Genomic DNA, 19,325 nt, shown 5'->3' on the forward strand with positions numbered 1-19,325 from the left:
CTCTTCAGAGGCAATAGTAAAATGCCAGATCTGCTAAGCGAATACATATCAGCCGATCTGTCATTTTGTTCTTCCTGCTGAAGGGTTAATCACATAAAAAAAACACATAGAAGATTCTCCTGTTTCTAAATGAACAACCTATCAGAGCCTGCTTTTATGTCACATGACAATTAAGCCTTCCCAGGAAAAATTATGAATGAGGTGCAATTTTATAGAGGTAAAGAAATATTTCTGGTGAAAAAAACGGGATGATTTAGTCAGGGAACACTTAATTGTCATGTGACACAAAGGCAGGCCCTGATAGGTTGTTGCCATAGAAACTGAAAAAAGGTTTCTAAAAGTTTCTGTGTGTTTTTGTCATATGATTAAACCATCTGAGAAAAAGAATTTCTTGTACTTTGTCCTCCATTTCCCATGATCCCTCAGTGCGGACTGCATCGGAAGCGTCCCATGAGTCTAAACAGGAAGTTGTAATTCACTTCCTGTTCTCTCCCCGCGTTGTTTTGGTGGACGGTGCGTAGAGATTGTTTTGCAGGTCCCTTCCGTTCCCCATTGGCTTGAAAAAAATACCAAATTTCCCAAAAAGCCAAAAAAATAAATAAAGTTCTTCCCACCATGCTGTTGAAATTAATTTATACTCCAAAAAAATTTGCCACCACCTCACCCAACCCTTCTCTAAGACAGGTGCCCCCCCCCCCGATACCTGGGAACTTTCCAAATGAGCTGACCCCGAGACTCTTGAAATATTAACCCTTTAATAGCCCATCGTGAGGATTGCATGTAGTGAATTTACGAAAATCATGGATTCCATTCGAAATTTCCACAAAGCCCGGGGGTTCTCGATTTCTCTTTTACCGAAACATCTCACTCATTTATCAAGACGGCTTCAATCCTTCTGTTTAAGGAACTTTCCGTCACTCCCTAAGCTCTTAGTCTTTAAAAAAGAAAAAATCATTAACGTTCTTGGACTGAAACTGAGGTTTGGGGGGGGGGGTATTAATCCTATTTTATTAAAATATTGTTTAAATATATATTTTTTAAAAATAATAGAAAGGGGTTATATAATGCTAAAAGTAATTCAGTTTCTAGAATAAGAATAAGGTTTTATTAATCATAAGATGCTGGGGTCAGGGGTTGTGACATCGTAGATGCCCCACCCCAATCTAAAGACCCCCTCTCCCAATAAAAAAAAAAATATATTTATTTTTTTAATAAAAAACTTTTTTCAACCTTAAGGTGCTCGTTGTACTTATATACAGAGACTGACCGAAAACAGCCTATTAACCCTTTCCTCAACAGTTAACCCTCACACCGACGTGCCATCGTCACACTATTAACCCTTTTCGCGCCGCAATTTCCTTCCGGGGGGGCCACTACGATAGTTTTAAAAAATGTTTTTGAAAACCTATTTTTTGATCTGATACCAGATCAAAAAAATGGCGGCAGTTCCTCCCCAAGGATCTATTGTACTCGTTGCTTACTTTTTTTTTCACTCTGAAGTGCTGCCTTTCCTAATATTTTCTAGGTCTGTTTCTAAAGGGTCTTTTGTACCTCAAAATATCTGTGACAATTTCGGTGTCGCTGACTTTTAACAGGACGGTTTGACCCCCCGTGGATAGCGTTCTCTCTTATGTTGCGCAATCGTAACTAGAAATATATATTTTTTTTTTTTATATATTTATTCCAAAAGCTTCCACAACCCCCCTGGATTTTTTTTTCTCTCCATTTATTTATTTTTTATTTTATTTTTAGACATTTAAAAAAAATAATAATAATAAAAAAAAAAAAAGTGGCCAAAAAGTCTAGTCCCTTAAATTCCATGATTAATTAGCAAATCACCCCATTATGTATATTAGAAATTGATTTATTATGGTCACTTTGATAGCGGCGCTTGAACAATTCTGTAAAAATAGAGATTTCACGTACCCAAAAAAATGCAATTTTTTAGATTTTTTTCTCCATTTATTTATTTTTTATTTTATTTTTAGACATTTAAAAAAAAAAAAAAAAAAAAAAGTGGCCAAAAAGTCTAGTCCCTTAAATTCCATGATTAATTAGCAAATCACCCCATAATATATATCAGAAATTGATTCGTTATGGTCAGTTTGACAGCGGCGCTTGAACAATTCTGTAAAAATAGAGATTTCACGTACCCGAAAAAATGCAATTTTTTAGATTTTTTTCTCCATTTATTTATTTTTTATTTTATTTTTAGACATTTAAGAAAAAAAAATAAAAAAGTGGCCAAAAAGTCTAGTCCCTTAAATTCCATGATTAATTAGTAAATCACCCCATTATGTATATTAGAAATTGATTCGTTATGGTCAGTTTGACAGCGGCGCTTGAACAATTCTGTAAAAATAGAGATTTCACGTCCCCGAAAAAATGCAATTTTTCTTACGGCAACGATTGTTTAACTAAAGATCTTCCAGAAAGGTTAGTTCTTTGTCATTCTAATTAGCCGATTCGGCTAATACATACATCAGATGGTAACAGCTGAACGCAATATAAAGTAAGGTAGCAGCAGGGACGAAACGTAGTTTGGTTTTTGTTTTTTTAACAATTATTATGCTTATTTTTGTATTAGGTATAATTTCGGTGTAAAAGAATGCTAATTGCCCACTGCGAACAAGTTGTGTTTACAAAAAAAAAAAGCAGTTCCACCAGCAGGACCTCTTTACGAATCAACGCGAACAGTCACTTTACTGTAACGAAATCGCATTGAGATGCAGAAAAACAAAAGCTATTGACAATTTGGTTTGGACACGCCGCAGCTGCGGCTATTGTGTGTCGGGTTCTTGGGAGTTCATTTTAACCCCTTTCTCTAGAAAGAAAGGAAAAAAAAAACTCAACCCAAAAGCCATAGATGTCTGGATATTCAAGAACAAGGTCTTTCTCCTTCTGGAGCTAACAGTCGGCCTCCGATCTCGGGACATATCCAAAAAAACTAGCGTAGTGCCCCAGAATTGTGACACGAAAAGGGTTAATAGTGTGATGAAGGCACGTCGGTGTAAGGGTTAATTGTTGAGGAAGGGGTTAATAGGCTGTTTTCAATCATTTTCTGTATACAAGTATACCGGGTATTATTTGGAGCTTTTAGATTATTCATGTTAACCCCGTCAACTCAGCCCAAAGACGATAGATATCTGGATAGTCGAGAAAAATGTCTTTCTCCTTCTGGAGCTAAGAGTCGGCCTCCGATCTCAGGACGTATCCTAAGAAACCAATTTTGGAGGCCTGAGAATCTGGCGTTTAAAAAAAGGCTCAGATTCTAAATAGATCTGGAGCCTTAACAGTATCGGCTTGCACCACAGAGAAGACCCGTCACGTTGAGGTGGCCCCGTTGGGTTGTGTTGGGTGGACGTGAAGGTCATCGACAGGTGGTTTCTTCCGACATTAAACAGGAACGAGGGCCTGATTAGATTAAATTCATTTAAGATGAGTCCTCCATTCTGCGTTTTAAATGTAATAGGTAACAATAACTGTTCAGATGTAAAAACAGTGGGCAGTGTAAAACATTGAACATGTTGGTGAGCAGAAACGGGGGACCAGAAGGCCGTCTGCAGGCAGAGGATACCAGAATGGAGTCTTCAGGCAGAGCCTGGCAGATAGGTCGTGGTGGTACTAGGGTCAATGCTAATGAAGGTCATACACAGAAACAGGAGCCGGAACACAGTACCACAACACAAGGCAAAAAATGAAGTTGAGGGTTTGCAAAGAGGTCTCCACGGAGGAGTCGGCAAAAACACCCAGGAGCAAGTACCAAATTTGCAATACAAGAACATAGTTGTTGTCCAAGTTGGGGATCATTAACACGTGAGCAGCAAGCCAATAACAGGTATGAAGAGGTGAGACGTAACCAAAGGCCAAAGCCAGGGTCAAAACCAGAAGATAATCAGAGGCAAGTCAGGAGCTTATGGACCAGGAGCTTAGATACAACACTCCAGCAATGGAGGCTAGGAGCAACCCAGTATTTAAAAGCCACTAAGGATGATCATCCGCAGATGTGTCAGGAACAAGTCCAGTACAAGCGACCACTGAGCCTCCTGGTGGCCAAATGGACAAGCGCACAACCTCTCAATCCAAGGTTCAAGCCCGGTGATATCAGTAAGGTGGCCCCTTTACGACAATGATATTACATCAATGGTTCCAGGGCATACAACAGTAGCCTAGGTCATGAGACCATGACCAAGGTGGAGGTCACGGGGGATGTTTGGTGGCACCCTCTTAGCCCTAGTACAGGAGAGCGGATTTGAACATCAGCAGGACCTACAAAGCTTAGCTCTCGCCCTTCCACTGACCATCAACGCCCTCTCCCTGGTCTAATAATAAATAAATAAATAAATAAATAAAGCCGTGATTTAGGCTTTGTAATAAATCCACCCCGTGCTGATCCAGAAACATCTATAAAAAAACCAGCACTTTGTTTTGCCTTAAGGTCAGAAGACTGATATAAACAAAGGTCTAAGTCTTATTGTAAAATGACTCCCATGGAAAATACTATTGACGTTTCTGACAAGGATCTGCCATCGAGGTGGGTCCCCAAGGTAAGGTTGGAGAGAAGCAGTAATAAACTCCCTTTCCTCCGCTGACAATAAGTAATTAGACAAAGCAGAAGGAATTCTGAAGCATTAGAGCGCCAGAGGTTGGAACAATCGACTCAACTTGGAAGATCAGAACACTCTTTTTTTTTCTGTTTGCTTTTATTTTACATGCACTTACGTTTCGGCTTAATTCCAGCAAAAATGGTTCCGCTGACCATAAGGGAAAATATAAATGAACTTCTGAGTCAGAATCTAGATCATACAGAGCAAATTATGAAATATTAAACAGGGCCTCATTTTAGAATTCATGAAATTGTAACACTTTTTCCTATACTTTCAATATTTTGTGAACAGGTGCATATTAAGTCTCCATTATTCAGGTATTGAAGCTGGTTTCTGTACCTACAAGTTTGAGTTGGGTAGACTAGGGTGGTGTCTAGCTTCACCCACACAATTTGCCCAGACCTCCTCTACCCGGATTCCACCTCTAACACCTCCCATAAGAAGGGTCGACCTATAGGTCTATGCAGCCAACATGTGTTGGACGGGACCCTTGTGTAATTTCCATTATGTTTCTGGACCTTCTGGGTGGGCTTCCTCTCAAACTAAAAGTTACCAGCCCTCCCGTGGTTGGGTAGTCTGATAGGAAGTTCAGAAATTCTGAAGAACTGTAGCTTCAGGTCAACAGTCATGTCGGCAGAAGCTGGTAGCAGTGAAGAGAACTGCAGAACCTCATAATAGAGGTATCCTTGGAAGGATGACCTCAGTGTCTCTGGTGGCTCACCAAAGAAGACACCTTAATTTGGCCTCTGTCACACGATTTGGCCAGAGGCTGTAAGAAGCTGGGAATGGGCCATGGGAATGGAGGTTCAGTAGGTGGCTTTTTAGCTTCAGTAACCACCTGTCTGAACAGTACCATAGGTAAGATGCCGCGAGTGTTCGATATGTTGGCCAACCATACCGAAAAGGTTTTTTCTGTATGGGCTAATACTCATATAATACAGATATAATACATATTATATACAGCTTGGACCTCCTTAGTTTAAGCCCAATTTATTTATTTTTTTAGTAAAAAACTCTTCAATGGAGCATCTCAGGGCTTCGCTTTATCGTTTGAGCTTCTGTAAAGCCGACACAAAGTCTTTTTTTTTTTTGACCTCTGTAGGATGTGAAGGCAAACAGAATTTCCCATTAGCTTCCAACGCTTGTTTAGTGCACTGACCCGTGCTTTCGTTGGCTTAAGTTCGATTGCCGGATGAAGCCTAAAGCTTTTTAACGAAGTTCTTCATAATTTCCGCAGTTCTTTCATGTCATGACTGATAGCGTGCGGTCCTTTTTACTGGACGGGAAAGGGAAGAGGGAAGAAAAAAGGATCTTGATGTGGATATTTCTGCATTTTTATGGGAGCTTTTTTTTCTGCCTAACCTTGAGATCCACACGTGTGACCTCTAATGATCCACACGTGTTCCTTCCTCTTGGAGGTTCTTGATCTTGGATGGTTCCTTATATCTTGATGCCACGAGGGTTGAGGTCTTCAAGCCGAGACGCAGAGGTACTATTAAGCAAGGAGAAGACTTTATGGTACCGGACCCTGTAAATATGCCATGAATTAAATGGATGATAGAAGAAGAGGAGAAGAACATATATTAAGAAAATGTTGTCACCTTTTTATGTAGTATTTTTTTCTTAATTTATATTAAATATATATTTGTTATATTTATTATATATATATATATATTTAAATTAATAATTTAAATATATTCTAGGGATTAAAATTTATGGATTAAAACATGCGCTGGGAAAGAAATATCTCATGTCTAATACACATGAGTATTTGACAGCTGGATTTTGATCAAATTTCATATAATAAGGGAAAAAAAATGGTAATCTGTTTTACCGCGGGCAGGTTAACATATGACCATACAAATAGTTTTTTCAGACATGGGGCAAGGCCATTTTTCATACGACTGACAAGAACCTTTATACGGTTAATCATGGCACATGGGGGAGGGGGGGTTACGAAATGGGATAAAAAAAAAAAAAGAAATAATAATATTTTAATTTTTTTTTCTGGACCCCCCTGTTTTAAAACCGTCAGACAAACCATTAAATAAATGATGTGGGTGATTTAATGCTTTCCGCAAAGTATAGAAGCGTGATAAAAAAAATCATTTATTAGGCTCTGAAGGAGAATGGCTTCGCCGCGATAATTTTCTGTAAAAATGCAATTAAAAGGAGTCACATAAAAATAGATTTTATTAACTCTTATCAGTACCATAGTGGCAAGTCTAATGCAATCACCACGTTCCAACGGTGAAGGAGGTCAATCGCTGTACCGAGGGACTTCCTCTGTAATTGGACCCTGAGGCGCTTCAAAAATTAACCCTGTAGTAGCCGATCACACAGATCCTATTTTAATGACTCTCTAATGGCAGCAACCAGATGGCTCTATTAACCAGGACCAGACTTGGGAAAACGGGGCGACCCTGGCACCCAGCGGCCCCCAAAATGATGGACGTGTGGCTGGTAGCTGGATAGACAAGGTCGCATATCCAATGGCCGCATACTGCAGGACCTGATTTGCATTGGATGGCAGTATTGGTAAGACTGGGGTCCTACAAGCCACAGGTTCACTGGACATCAACCAGATGGTCAGCCAAGGCCTACTGATAATGGTCCTAATGGAAACCAGGACCCGTCGGGTAGTAAAGAGATTCTGAATGAAGTCACCAGTCGGAATGCTCAGGTATCGTTAAATGAGCTCCAGACTGTGTGACCCCTGGGTATTTCACCCATTCCCCCCGATATTGGTGAAGATAAGGTCACATAAGATAGGTGAAACATGTCCAAAACAGGAAATTCCTGTGGCTTGACTGTCAATCAGGCTGAAAAAAAAGTCCATTTATAACATTTAACAAAAATTCCTAAAAAAAATTAGAAAACCGAAGGTCTAGCCCTGTTTCCGATGGTGAAGGACCCTCCTTTCCTCAATGTGAGTAAACACCATCTGATGCCAGAGGACTCTTGAAATTTGGAAGCTCAACTGGAATAGGCTAGCAGACACCATTTGTCCAAAGGGCAACACTGCGCTTTTGAAGCATAATTTAACAACCAGGCTGCTAACGGTCTGGACATCTGTTTGGGTTTTGCTTGGTAGGCGATTCGTTTTCCAAAAACTTGGCCAAAAAAAAAAAAAAAAGTTCATTGATAACGAATAAACCTCACATTTCAGCAGAGAATCATGAAACGCCATGAACGAATTCAGCATATCGAGTATCTCTCCTGCTTGCTAAATTCTAAAGTGCGGCATCCAGGCGAGAAAAATGCTGAGATTTGAGTAAAATTTCAAAGAAACCTGTAATTATATTTTTTGATTGAGCAAATCTTCTCCCTGTTGATATGTAATTTTTTCTGTTTTTTTTTTTGTTTTACGCTCTCGTGGATCTGAAAAAAGTCGAAGATAGAAACGGTTGACTAAAAATAATGCATAACCCATCATTAACCCCTTAAGGACAATGGGCGGTCCCAAAACCCATTGAAAACAATGCATTTTGAGCCCGTACATGTACGGGCTTTGTCATTAAGGGGTTAAGAAGTCTGATTCTAGGTCATACCATGATTCTGTGAAAATAATCAATCTTCTTAGACCACTGGTCTTTGGATTAACGCACACAAAAATGATACCATGCACACTCGATGAGGTCAGAATAAAGTTTATTAGGACAACGTTTCCACCATAATGGCAAAATGTTGGCTTAAGTTGGCTTAATGATCCAATAGATTGGGACCGATGATTTTTGTATATGGTCTTTGGATTAAAATTGGCCAGCAAGTTTGAGTTGAGTCCATCCTACAGCTGGGTTGAGTGGGAGAAAAAGAAAATCGAGAGAGTTGGGCAAAACGTCCAATCGTCCAAGACTAATGTCCAATGGACGGCACGCTTAGCATTAACCCAACCTGACCACTTCACAGTCGAGTTGACCAAAAAATCCTACAGAATTCCCATTACCAAGTAGGATGCATATTGTTCTTTTTAGTGGCATCAGTGACCCTTTTAGATATATTGTGTGTGACTACAATATTTTGGGTGGATTTCCTATTAATCGGCCCATGGCCTTCAGATTCCTCCTTCTTACCTTCAAGGTTCTTCAGCCCTCATCCCCATCCTACAGCATATCTCATCTCTGATACCCTGCCATGTTACTACATGCCATCTATGCTCCATCCCTAGCAGCTACTGCTCCATCTCGTCTAAAGGCCTTCTCTCTTGCTGCTCCATATCTCTGGAACCCCCTACCACTGGACATGTGCCAAGCTTCACCTCACCATAACAAGCTAAAAGAACATCAGAACTTGCCCCCTAATTGTATCTATATGCTTGCCCGTTCCTTACTACCACTTAGACTGAAAGCTTCACATTGCATAGATCCAAAAAGATTGCCAAATAACCAATTGTCCAGAAGGTTCCTTCGGTTGTTTTTGAGTTCAGCTTGAATGGGAATTAAGTCCTTGTTGACTTCATTGAATGACCACTCAACTCTGTAGCAAAACTTGTGAGAGTTTCCAGCGAACCGAAGAATTTGTGAAGATTTTAAGTGGAATTTAATGGATTTTCCAGTGTCTGAGGTCACCGAAGACACCATTATGTTTTCCTCATGAGAATGACTACGCTGACACCTCTCAACACATTAAGAGATAACCCAGCATGACAATGAAATATTAATTCAGTTCCTCGGGGTGTAACTCGTCGCTTTCTCACACCATCTCCTTCATTTACACCTGCCTGCCATAGGTTAAACTTTTATCATCATATGAAGTTCCTCAACCATGGAAGTCTAGCGTAAGTGCGTATGTTAGGTCCTAGGTCATTTTCCTTGGTGGGGAAAACATGGATCCAAATTCCGGGTCTTCAACGGCGAAGTGGTTTGTACCTGAATGTCTTGTGATAAAAAAAAAACGAGCTGCCTTTACAGTGTCCATTAGGTATCAATTTGCCGCGTGCCGTATTGCCATGGTAATGGCAGGGTTGCATGTTCTAAATAACAGCTCGTAAGATTGTAACATCTTTCACGGGGATTCTGAGCGTGGATTTCACTAACGTGTGTGTCTAGGAGTATAAATATCCCAGCATATGTGCCTGTCGGAAAAATCATGTGGACTTTCTCACTCTTTCGTTTTTCTTGCTTCCCTCACACTCATTTTTTTTCTTCTCTCTCTTCCACTCTATCTTCTCTATTTTTCTTCTTTCTATTTTCTCTTCTACCCCATCTTTTGTTCTTCTCCCGCTTTCTTCTCTCTTTTGTTCTTTCTCACTTCTCTTTCTTCCTTCTTCCCTTCTTTTCCCCACTCGGTTTCTTCTCTGTTGCTCTTTTTCTTTCTTCTCTTTCTTCCTTCTTTCCTTCTTTTCCCCACTCGCTTTCTCTCTGTTGCTCTCTTTCTTTCTTCTCTTTCTTGATGCTCTATTTTTTTATTCTTCTCCCCCCAACAACACTATCCAGCAGCCCCTCCCACTCCTGCGAACAGACTCTACTCCATCACACAACACTCACAACCCCCCATGTACAATACACTATCAAGCAGCCCCCCAAAACACTACTTGACAGCCCTGCACATATCGTAATACAGCAGCCCCACTTTTGCCCGTACACAACACCATCTGGCAGATTTTGGTGTTTGCTGGGTATGCGCCACACGGGATCCTCATTATCGGTCTCTTTTCCGTCAAAACCCAGACCCACTGATTCAGCTACTGGGTAAGCAATACAAGAGAAAAGGGGACTTCACGGGGAGGACTAATCAAACTAGAAGATGATTATTCCAGTCAAGATGGCTGCTCTCACTGGTGGAAGATTCTTGGTGACCTATGCGAAATCTTACCCCCCCCAGCCCTTTGTCCTCTTTTTTAAACATATCATCCCGATGGCTTCTATTATATTGAAAGCCATAAGAGATGCCTACAAAATATCCACCGGAGGAGAACGCATCTCGTTACGGATTAAACACTCACGGCTTGGTAAGCGTAGCTCTGTTCGTCGTTTCTACCGTAAATAATTCCCCCTCGTTTGGCTTCCAGCCAATTTACCGCAATCTACGGAGTTAATAGTAGAATGATGGAGCCGTTTTAATGCCGGGAAATGATAAGTAAAATAAAGTTTCAGCTGTAATAAGCACGGGGCTTTATTTTGTAAACCGCCGAGTAAAATAGCGATGGGATTTTATTTTTCATGAAAATCGCAAAAATAAATAAAATATATAATAATAATAATTATAATAATATAATTATATATAATAATTTAAAATAGCCACTTTCTGCTGTTTCTATAGACAGTGTCGGGGCTTTTAGAGCTGTAGAACCCTGCGATCCCCTCGTACCCAGCAAACATTCTGACCTCCTAGAAAAGAGGGGCATCAGGGGAGGAAAAAAAGGGGGCATCAGAGACTGGGGAGCAAAGAGAGGCACTCTTGTTATTACAATCTGTACCATTTTTTTAATATGCCGGTATGTTAGTGCATTAACAAGAACTGTATTGTTGTGATATTTGGGTCTATTTACTAAGAAGTCAAAGGGTTAATGGCACTGATGCTGCATGCGTGTTGCATGAAAACAACAAAGAAGTAAAACAACAGAACTATTTGGCTCTGACCGTAGCTTTGATTGACTTGTTCCTGGTTGACTCTTCTGATCCGTCACCCTCGGCTACTCCATCCTCTCCAGAGCCCTCGACTACTCCATCCTCTCCAGCTCCCTCGGCTACTCCATCCTCTCCAGCTCCCGCGGCTACTCCATCCTCTCCAACTCCCTCGACTACTCCATCCTCTCCAGCTCCCTCAGCTACTCCATCCTCTCCAGCTCCCTCGGCTACTCCATCCTCTCCTGCTCCCTCGGCTACTCCATCCTCTCCAGCTCCCTCGGCTACTCCATCCTCTCCTGCTCCCTCGGCTACTCCATCCTCTCCAGCTCCTTCAACTACTCCATCCTCTCCAGCACCCTCGGCTACTCCATCCTCTCCAGCTCCTTCAACTACTCCATCCTCTCCAGCACCCTTGGCTACTCCATCCTCTCCAGCACCCTAGGCTACTCGATCCTTTCCAGCTCACTCAGCTACTCCATCCTCTCCAGCTCCCTCAGCTACTCCATCCTCTCCAGCTCCCTCGGCTACTGCATCCTCTCCAGCTCCCTCAGCTACTCCATCCACTCCTATCACCTTTGAGTGTGTCCGACACTTGTTCTTCTACTACTACCAGCACAGGGTTGCGTAGTTTCTCACACTGGCCTCCAGAGACCCCACCACTATGACCTTGGGCCAGGAAGTCCATCACAATACCTCCCAACAGTCTTGTTTTACACGGGGCAGTTGTGATTTTCATCTCGAGTAGCCGACCCACTGTCTCGCTTTTTGCAGGCAGTGCCAGTTGAGGAGAGCCTTCAAATCCACCATTCTGCCTTTAAAACCACCAATGTCTGGAATGGCAAGAATTCCTGGTAAAAACAATTAATACTTACTTATGGAATAACGAGCGTGCCTGGAAACCATTTATATATATATATATATATAAAAGGATTTGCTGGATGAAATATTTAGAGAGGGCTTCCACACGGAAGACACTCAGCACAATAATGAATTGTATGGCCGTAAATCTGTCTCCATTCAGAAAGAGAGCTCCATTACTGCTTTCATTAATAACAAAGAGGAAGGAAACGAGAGGGACGCGTCTGAAACCACCGTAGCGCTGCGGTTTCATTATTACGTCTTGAGCCGGTCAAGGAGGCTTTGCGGGAGACATGGTCCCAGACGAAGCAGGAGGTCACTTCCTCATCGAACGTTCCCAGATCCTTCACGTTACGTTCTACACGCTAAATACCCCCGCCGTTAAGGCATTTACATACATGTATTAGCAACCCGTCATACATATATAATGGGGGCAGCCATCTTGACTTCCTGTTCTCGGAATCTCCATGATTATCTCTCTCCATTCGCTTATCTCTTTCCCCTTCTTAAGTTGCTGATTGTTGCTGATTAATTTAGGGCAGCCTGGGGGGTAGGGAGGGAGGAACCTCCGGACAGGAAGTTAATTAGATAATGCTAGTTCTGCCACAAGCTGCCACCTGTCGTCTTTTTCGTCAAAGTCAAATAATCCCTTATTTTGAACCACAAGAATAAATACACAGATCGAGGCAGAAATTAATTTAAAAAAAGCTACATTTTAACAAATTAATTTATATTCGATGGACAGGAAGTTAATTTATATTCCGGACAGGAAGTTAATTAGATAATGCTAGTTTTGCCACAAGCTGCCACCTGTCGTCTTTTTCGTCAAAGTCAAATAATCCCTTTATTTTGATCCACAAGAGTAAACACGCAGATCGAGGCAGAAATAAATTAAAAAAAGCTAAATTTTAACAAATTAATTTATATTCGATGGCGGTTACCCTTTTAAGGCCTTTTAAGTTGCGCAATATATTTATTGACCTTCTCATGTTACCGACAACGTATATTTTGTAATTGGAGGGTTTTTTTTTGCCGCGGCGCGCATGCTGTTATTATCATGCCAGCACTTGGCCGTTTGCGGAGACAGATATATTTTGACATGGCGGTGAGCTCAATTTACCATAATTATCCGCTACTCGTTCTTCCACGAATGCCTTGTGGATATTTTGTAAAAAAAAAAAAAAAAAAAAAAGTTTAACCCAATAACCCCGCATGGCCATTTTGCCAGGATTTGCATACCATCTGTCATTTTTTTTTTTTGTTTTGTTCCTGGAGGCTTTTATCTTACCGAGAAAACTCCTTTTTTTTATTTCTGATAAATAGCAGAAAACTCAAGTGTGAAAAATTCATTGTTTATCACAAAATAATCCCTTAAAGGGGATCTGGCAGACTCCAAACCTCCGTTTTGTAAATTTATTTACAACATTTTAACCAATTTTTTGTTTGTGCTTTAATATTTAACTCCCTTCTGTTACTTCCTGTTGTGCCGCCATCTTGGTACCCCCATTACATGTCTTAGACCCATGCCTCGCCTAAAGATATTCGTGATGATAGCGTTACAGAGGTGGAAACCATCTGTAGCGCTAGAGGCTCATGCGCCGTCCGCTAAAACAATGAAGGGAGAGAACAGGAAGTGGCTTAGAACTTCCTGTTTGGGCCGACAGGGGGATTCCAATGTAGTCAGCGTTCAGGGATCATGAGAAATTGAGGCAAATTTACATGAGATCAAAAATCCTATTATATGTATTAAGTAAATAATACGGGCAGTCATGCGCAGACACTTTGCCTACCCCCAGGTTGGCTGAAGCCAGGTTTTGGGCCCGACGCCTGTCTCGGCCTGTCTTGTAAAGACTGGATGAGCCCAAGAAAGAGCCTTGCCTACTGAAACTCATCATTTTGTATTTTGATGCCCATGGATTATTGCAAGAACTTTTCTTATACTTTTTTGGTGGCCTGCGACCAACTCGTGACACCCCACCAGCTGGCTCATGCCACACTTTAGGCTGGGTTGACCAACTCTACTGGTGAGAAGAACACTGTCTCTGTGACACAAAGTAAAAGGCTTCCATTGAAAGGTTATCTTCAGACGAAAAACCTGGGCATTGGGGTGATAGACTTCCCCCAGACCAATGATGTATTTTGGTTGGGAGCTGACTGGTTGGGAGATCCCAGGACTCTCCATACTCTCCACACACCTTACTGCTGACACTATAGCCCAAGGCTCTGCCACAAACGGACAAGTGACTCTGGGTCCAACACGCTTTGGAGGCTAGGCCAACTTGGCACATTCTTCCACAGTGTAAATGGACCGGTTGGGGAGATCCGGTCTATAGGACAGTGGTGTACAGGGGAGTCTAAATGCCCCATTAATCCAGGAGACACTTTTGGATCTGCATCCTCCAATCTCGGACGCTTCTCCGACCTAAAGGGGCACAACCCACCAGTGAAAAACTTTATTTATAACACAAAAGTGACAATCTCAATAATGGCATACCCGAATAAAAAAAAAACAGTACAGGGTAAAAACTATTAAGGAAAAAAATACAACAAAAAATGATGCATGGTAGTCAAAAAGATTACAGGTATGCTCCAAAAATTGGCTAATTCATTATATTTTTATATATATTTTTTTATATTTTTTAAAATATTTTGTATATTTTTTTATATATATAAAAAAAAAAAAATAAAATAATAATATATGTATATATAATACGACTGATATCACTGGCGTAGTAGATACCCTCGCGTTGGAATTGTAAAGATAAGACTGTGTTATCCCGCGCCGGTGATTTATAACACCTCGGCAGTCTTCTCATGAGGCATTTTGGAGACGTCTGTCGCTAATAGTTGCAATTTTTCAAAATTCTTTTCTTTAAGATTTAGCCCTGAAACGATAGCGTTTGGGTTTTTATGGAATATGTACGTGGTTGGTTGGATATGGGAAAACGGTGCCATGTGATTTATGGCGTAATGAAGGGGTCTCCATCTTTGTCATCGGGGGGGGAACATCCTAAAAATCCCTTGTGATTGCGGCCTTGGCCGGTGTTTAATGTATCTTCCGGACGGCAGATATAGAATGTAATTAATGGCGGAAATACTTTATAATTAGCTGATAATGCTAATAACCGTAAAAAAAAGGCCATGTTTTAAACACATTTAAAGCTCGGGTCTGGATAAAGTAAAAAAAAAACGTAACATTTGGGTACCATAATTTTAGGGGGTGTGGTTAGAGGCGTGGCAGTAGGCGGGGCATTCAGAAGAAGACTAATGGGGTTTTATATACCCGGTTTAATTAATAAAGCCGTTTCCTGCTGTTTCTATACACATTATAGGGGCTTTTAGGCCCGTAGAACCCTGCGATCCCCTCATACCCCACAAACATTCTGAGGAGCATCAGGGGAGGAAGGCGGGACTGGCCAACCTAAACAGGGACACTTGGCAGGTATAGTTATGCAGAATATTGTTAACTATGCATATAATGTGCCATTCTTATCACCATAGCAACCTATGCCATGTGTCATACTTAGTACAGGAAACATCAACAGATCGGCCCCATCCGGCCCCCGTCTAGTCGCCCGTTTCTCCTGCTGTAATGACTCAAACCTTAATCAGTCGTTGGTCTCGTCTTAGATTCAGGAGCCGTATGTCTATCCCATGCATGTTTAATACCCTCACTGTATTACCTTCTACCACTCCTCTGCTGGGAGGCTGCTTCACCTATCCACCACCCTCTCAGTAAAGTAAAACTTTCTTCCGTTCCATCTCAGTCTCTGACCCTCTAGTGTTAGATTTTGGTCTCTTGTTCTAAAGTTTCTCCTCCTTTTAAATAAACTTCCCTCCCGTCCTTTATTAACCCCTTCCTGTATTAAATACGATTCTTCCTTTTCCTTCACTTAATGGTATTGGTGTGTCCCGATTGGTGCTTCTCTCCCTGCTATATCACAGCTGGAATCCCTGCTTGAACACAGGTGACGCCATTCAGACTATCTTTACCTCCTGACAAGCTGTAGATTCCATAAGGGCCGTTATTGGAGCCGTGTGGTTTCTGCCATTAGCGAGTCACCGATGTACGATCTATGTGATGGGCTATTAAAGGGTTAATGCTTCGAGTATCTCCGGTTCCCGAGGATATAGAAAGCTTGCAGGTATAGCGATGGGTGTCCTCGTGATCGTAATTCACGCACCCCATGCTTTACTCTTCTTAGGATGAGCATCAGGCAAAAAAAACCCGCGAGTCCGTCAATCGATACGCGCAGAGCTTTTACACACAGATCACATCCAGCTTTAAAGTGCGGCTCTTTTAATGAAACCCCCCACCCCCCATAAAATTACCCTTTTGTAATAGAAGAAACGGGTTAGAAATTTCAGGCTGAGATGGAATGTAAAGAAGTTTCACTTTACTGAAAGGGTGGTAGATAAGTGGAACAGCCTCCCAGCAGAGGTGGTAGAGGGTAACACAGCGAGGGTATTAAACATGGATGGGATAGACATACGGCTCCTGAATCTAAGACGAGACCAACGACTGATTAAGGTTTGAGTCTTTACAGCAGGAGAAACGAGGCAGACTAGACGGGGGCCGTATGGGGGCCGATCTGTTGGCAACTTCTTAGTCTATGAGTCCATGGCAACTTGTCATATTTTTCCGTGTGTTGTGTAGGGCAGTTGAGGGTACCTGGGACCTGGGTATTCCCCCCCCAGGGCAACATGGGCCAGTCCACTTGCGTAAGTGGGGTTACATCATGCTGCATGTTCCTTTGGTTATTTTGCTGCTGCAAGTGTATTAAAGTTAGTGTGTGCTAAGTGGGGGTGCATAAGTGTGAATGTGTATGTTTGTGAATGTGTGTTAGAGTGAGTGAATGAGTATGAGTGTTAGCATGCGTGTTACAGTGAGTATGTGTTGGAGGGGGTGTTTGTGTGGTAGAGTGTTGGTGTGAGTGTGTATGTGTAAGTTTGTGGATGTGTGTTAGAGTGAGTGAATGAGTATGCATGCGTGTTACAGTGAATATGTGTTGGAGTGGGTGTTTGTGTGGTAGAGTGTTGGTGTGAGTGTGTATGTGTACGTTTGGGAGTGTTTTAGAGTGAGTGTGTTTTGGTGTGAGTGTGTATATGTAAGTATAATAAAGCGAGTGTGTGTTAGAGTGAATGTGTGTGTGCTAGAGTGTGTGTTAGAGCAAGTGTTTATGTGCTAGATGACGTGTTAGAATGTGAGTGTTTATGTGTTAGAGTGAGTGTGTGTTAGAAATCGTGTTAGAGTGAAGGTTTGAGTGTTATGTGCAAGATTGTGTGTTAGAGTGTATGTGTGTCTGAGTGAGTGTTTATGTGTTAGAGTGAGTATGTGTGTTAGAATGCGTGTTAGAGTGAGGGTTTATGTGTTAGTGTGTTAGAGTGAGTGTGTGTTAGAATGAATGTTAGAATAAGGGTTTATGTGTTAGTGTGTTAGAGTGAGTGTGTGTTAGAGTGAGCGTTTAAGTGTTAGAGTGTATGTTACTCAGAGGGGGGGCAAGGGGCTGAGGTGGGGGATCATTTTGCTTCATGTGCCCCCCTGGGGGTTATGATGGGCAGACGGGGACAGCCTTTCCCTGATCCTGATTGATGCTTTTCCCTGGAACCCTCTTACTGACTCTCCGAAAATATTAACTCTTTAATAGCCGAGGTTATTCAATTATAATACTCATATTATCATATTGTAATTATTATTAATTATTCTTATTGTCAATTATTATTATTTTTAATTATTATTATTATTATTATTATCAATTATTATTATTTTTAATTATTATTATTGTCAATTATTATTATTATTAATTATTCTTATTGTCAATTATTATTATTTTTAATTATTATTTTTAATTATTATTATTGTCAATTATTATTATTATTATTATTGTCTAATATTATTATCAATTATTATTATTTTTAATTATGATTATGATTATTATTATTATTATTATATTTTTGATTGTAAGCTCATAGGATCAGGGCTCTCCTTGTTGCGTGTCAGTATGTCTTAATTTCTGCTGGCGCTATATAAAATAATGTAATTATAATTAGTAACAGAAAGTCTCCATGGCGGCAGCCAAATGGTTCTCATGAAAATCCTTCTAGAAATCAGCACTTGTTAGGAGGTGAAGATATTCTGAATGGAGTCACCTGTATTCAAGCAGGGATTCCAACTGTGATGAAGCAGGGAGAAAAGCCACCAATCGGGATGCTCAGATATCATTAAATCAGAGGGGAATACGAGGAGTCGGCTCCAGAGCGTGTGACCCTGAGAATCTGCCCCATTCACCCAGAGGCTGGGGTAAAACCCTGGGAATCTGCCCATTTACCCCAAGACCTTGAAATTGGGGCAAAACCCTGAGACTCTGCCCATTCACCCTGAGACCCAACCTAATAGCCGCTAACAATATACGTTTCTCCGGTTAACCCTGCGGCAGAGCAGTACGAAGCTCAGCTCTCTGGCACTGAAAAGGGTTAAACGGCCCTCTCTGAAACGCCCCCCCCCCTCCTCTCGCTCACTGGCTCTGTAGCACTTCACAGCTGTGCAGTATTTAACCCTTCCACTGCCAGTGCAGGCAAAGCAATGCATCCAACCTCCCCCCCTCCCCATCCTCATCTCCCCCCCTCCCGCATCATTAACACCTGCTCTGCATGATTATTTTAGTAATAATTTAACAGGGGATTTTTTATTATTATTATTTTTTTTTTTTTTTTTTTTTGAATTTGACGATCCCGATACAAAAATTTCAGAATGAAAAAAAAAAAAAAACCCAGATATTTTTATTTATTTATTTATTTATTTGCTGTCACAGAAGCGTTTTGTGTTCACGCCGCGCACGATGGAAAGAGATTTTTTTTTTCTTTTTTATAGTAAAAAAAATAAAAAAATAAAAAAAAAAATATAAAAAAAATAAAAAATATCCAGATGTATGCATGAAAGCATATATGTCTATACATCCATATGTAGAAGTTGCCCCCCCCCCAGCACCACCACCTCCTCCTCCTTCTTCTTCTGCTATCCTTTAGGAGAGATTTTTTTGTGCTGCTAAATGCTTATGCGAGTGTCTGTGCTGTTGCCTTAGCCGGCTCAGTCTCTCCTTAGTTCTAGCTGCGGATTGGTCTCTCCCATAAAGTGCTGGCCAAGGGTTGGTTGCAGTAACTGCTGAATAACAGGTGCATTTTGCTGCCTTGTCGCCTTCGGAAGGAAGCAAGCGGAGAAACGCTGCTTGCATCTGTTTTCTGCGGGCTTAGGGAGAAAGCGAAAATAAGGAAAGCGAAGAAGGAGGAAAAA

This window comes from Spea bombifrons, chromosome 11 (assembly GCF_027358695.1).
Source record: "Spea bombifrons isolate aSpeBom1 chromosome 11, aSpeBom1.2.pri, whole genome shotgun sequence".
Taxonomy (NCBI): Eukaryota; Metazoa; Chordata; class Amphibia; order Anura; family Pelobatidae; genus Spea; species Spea bombifrons.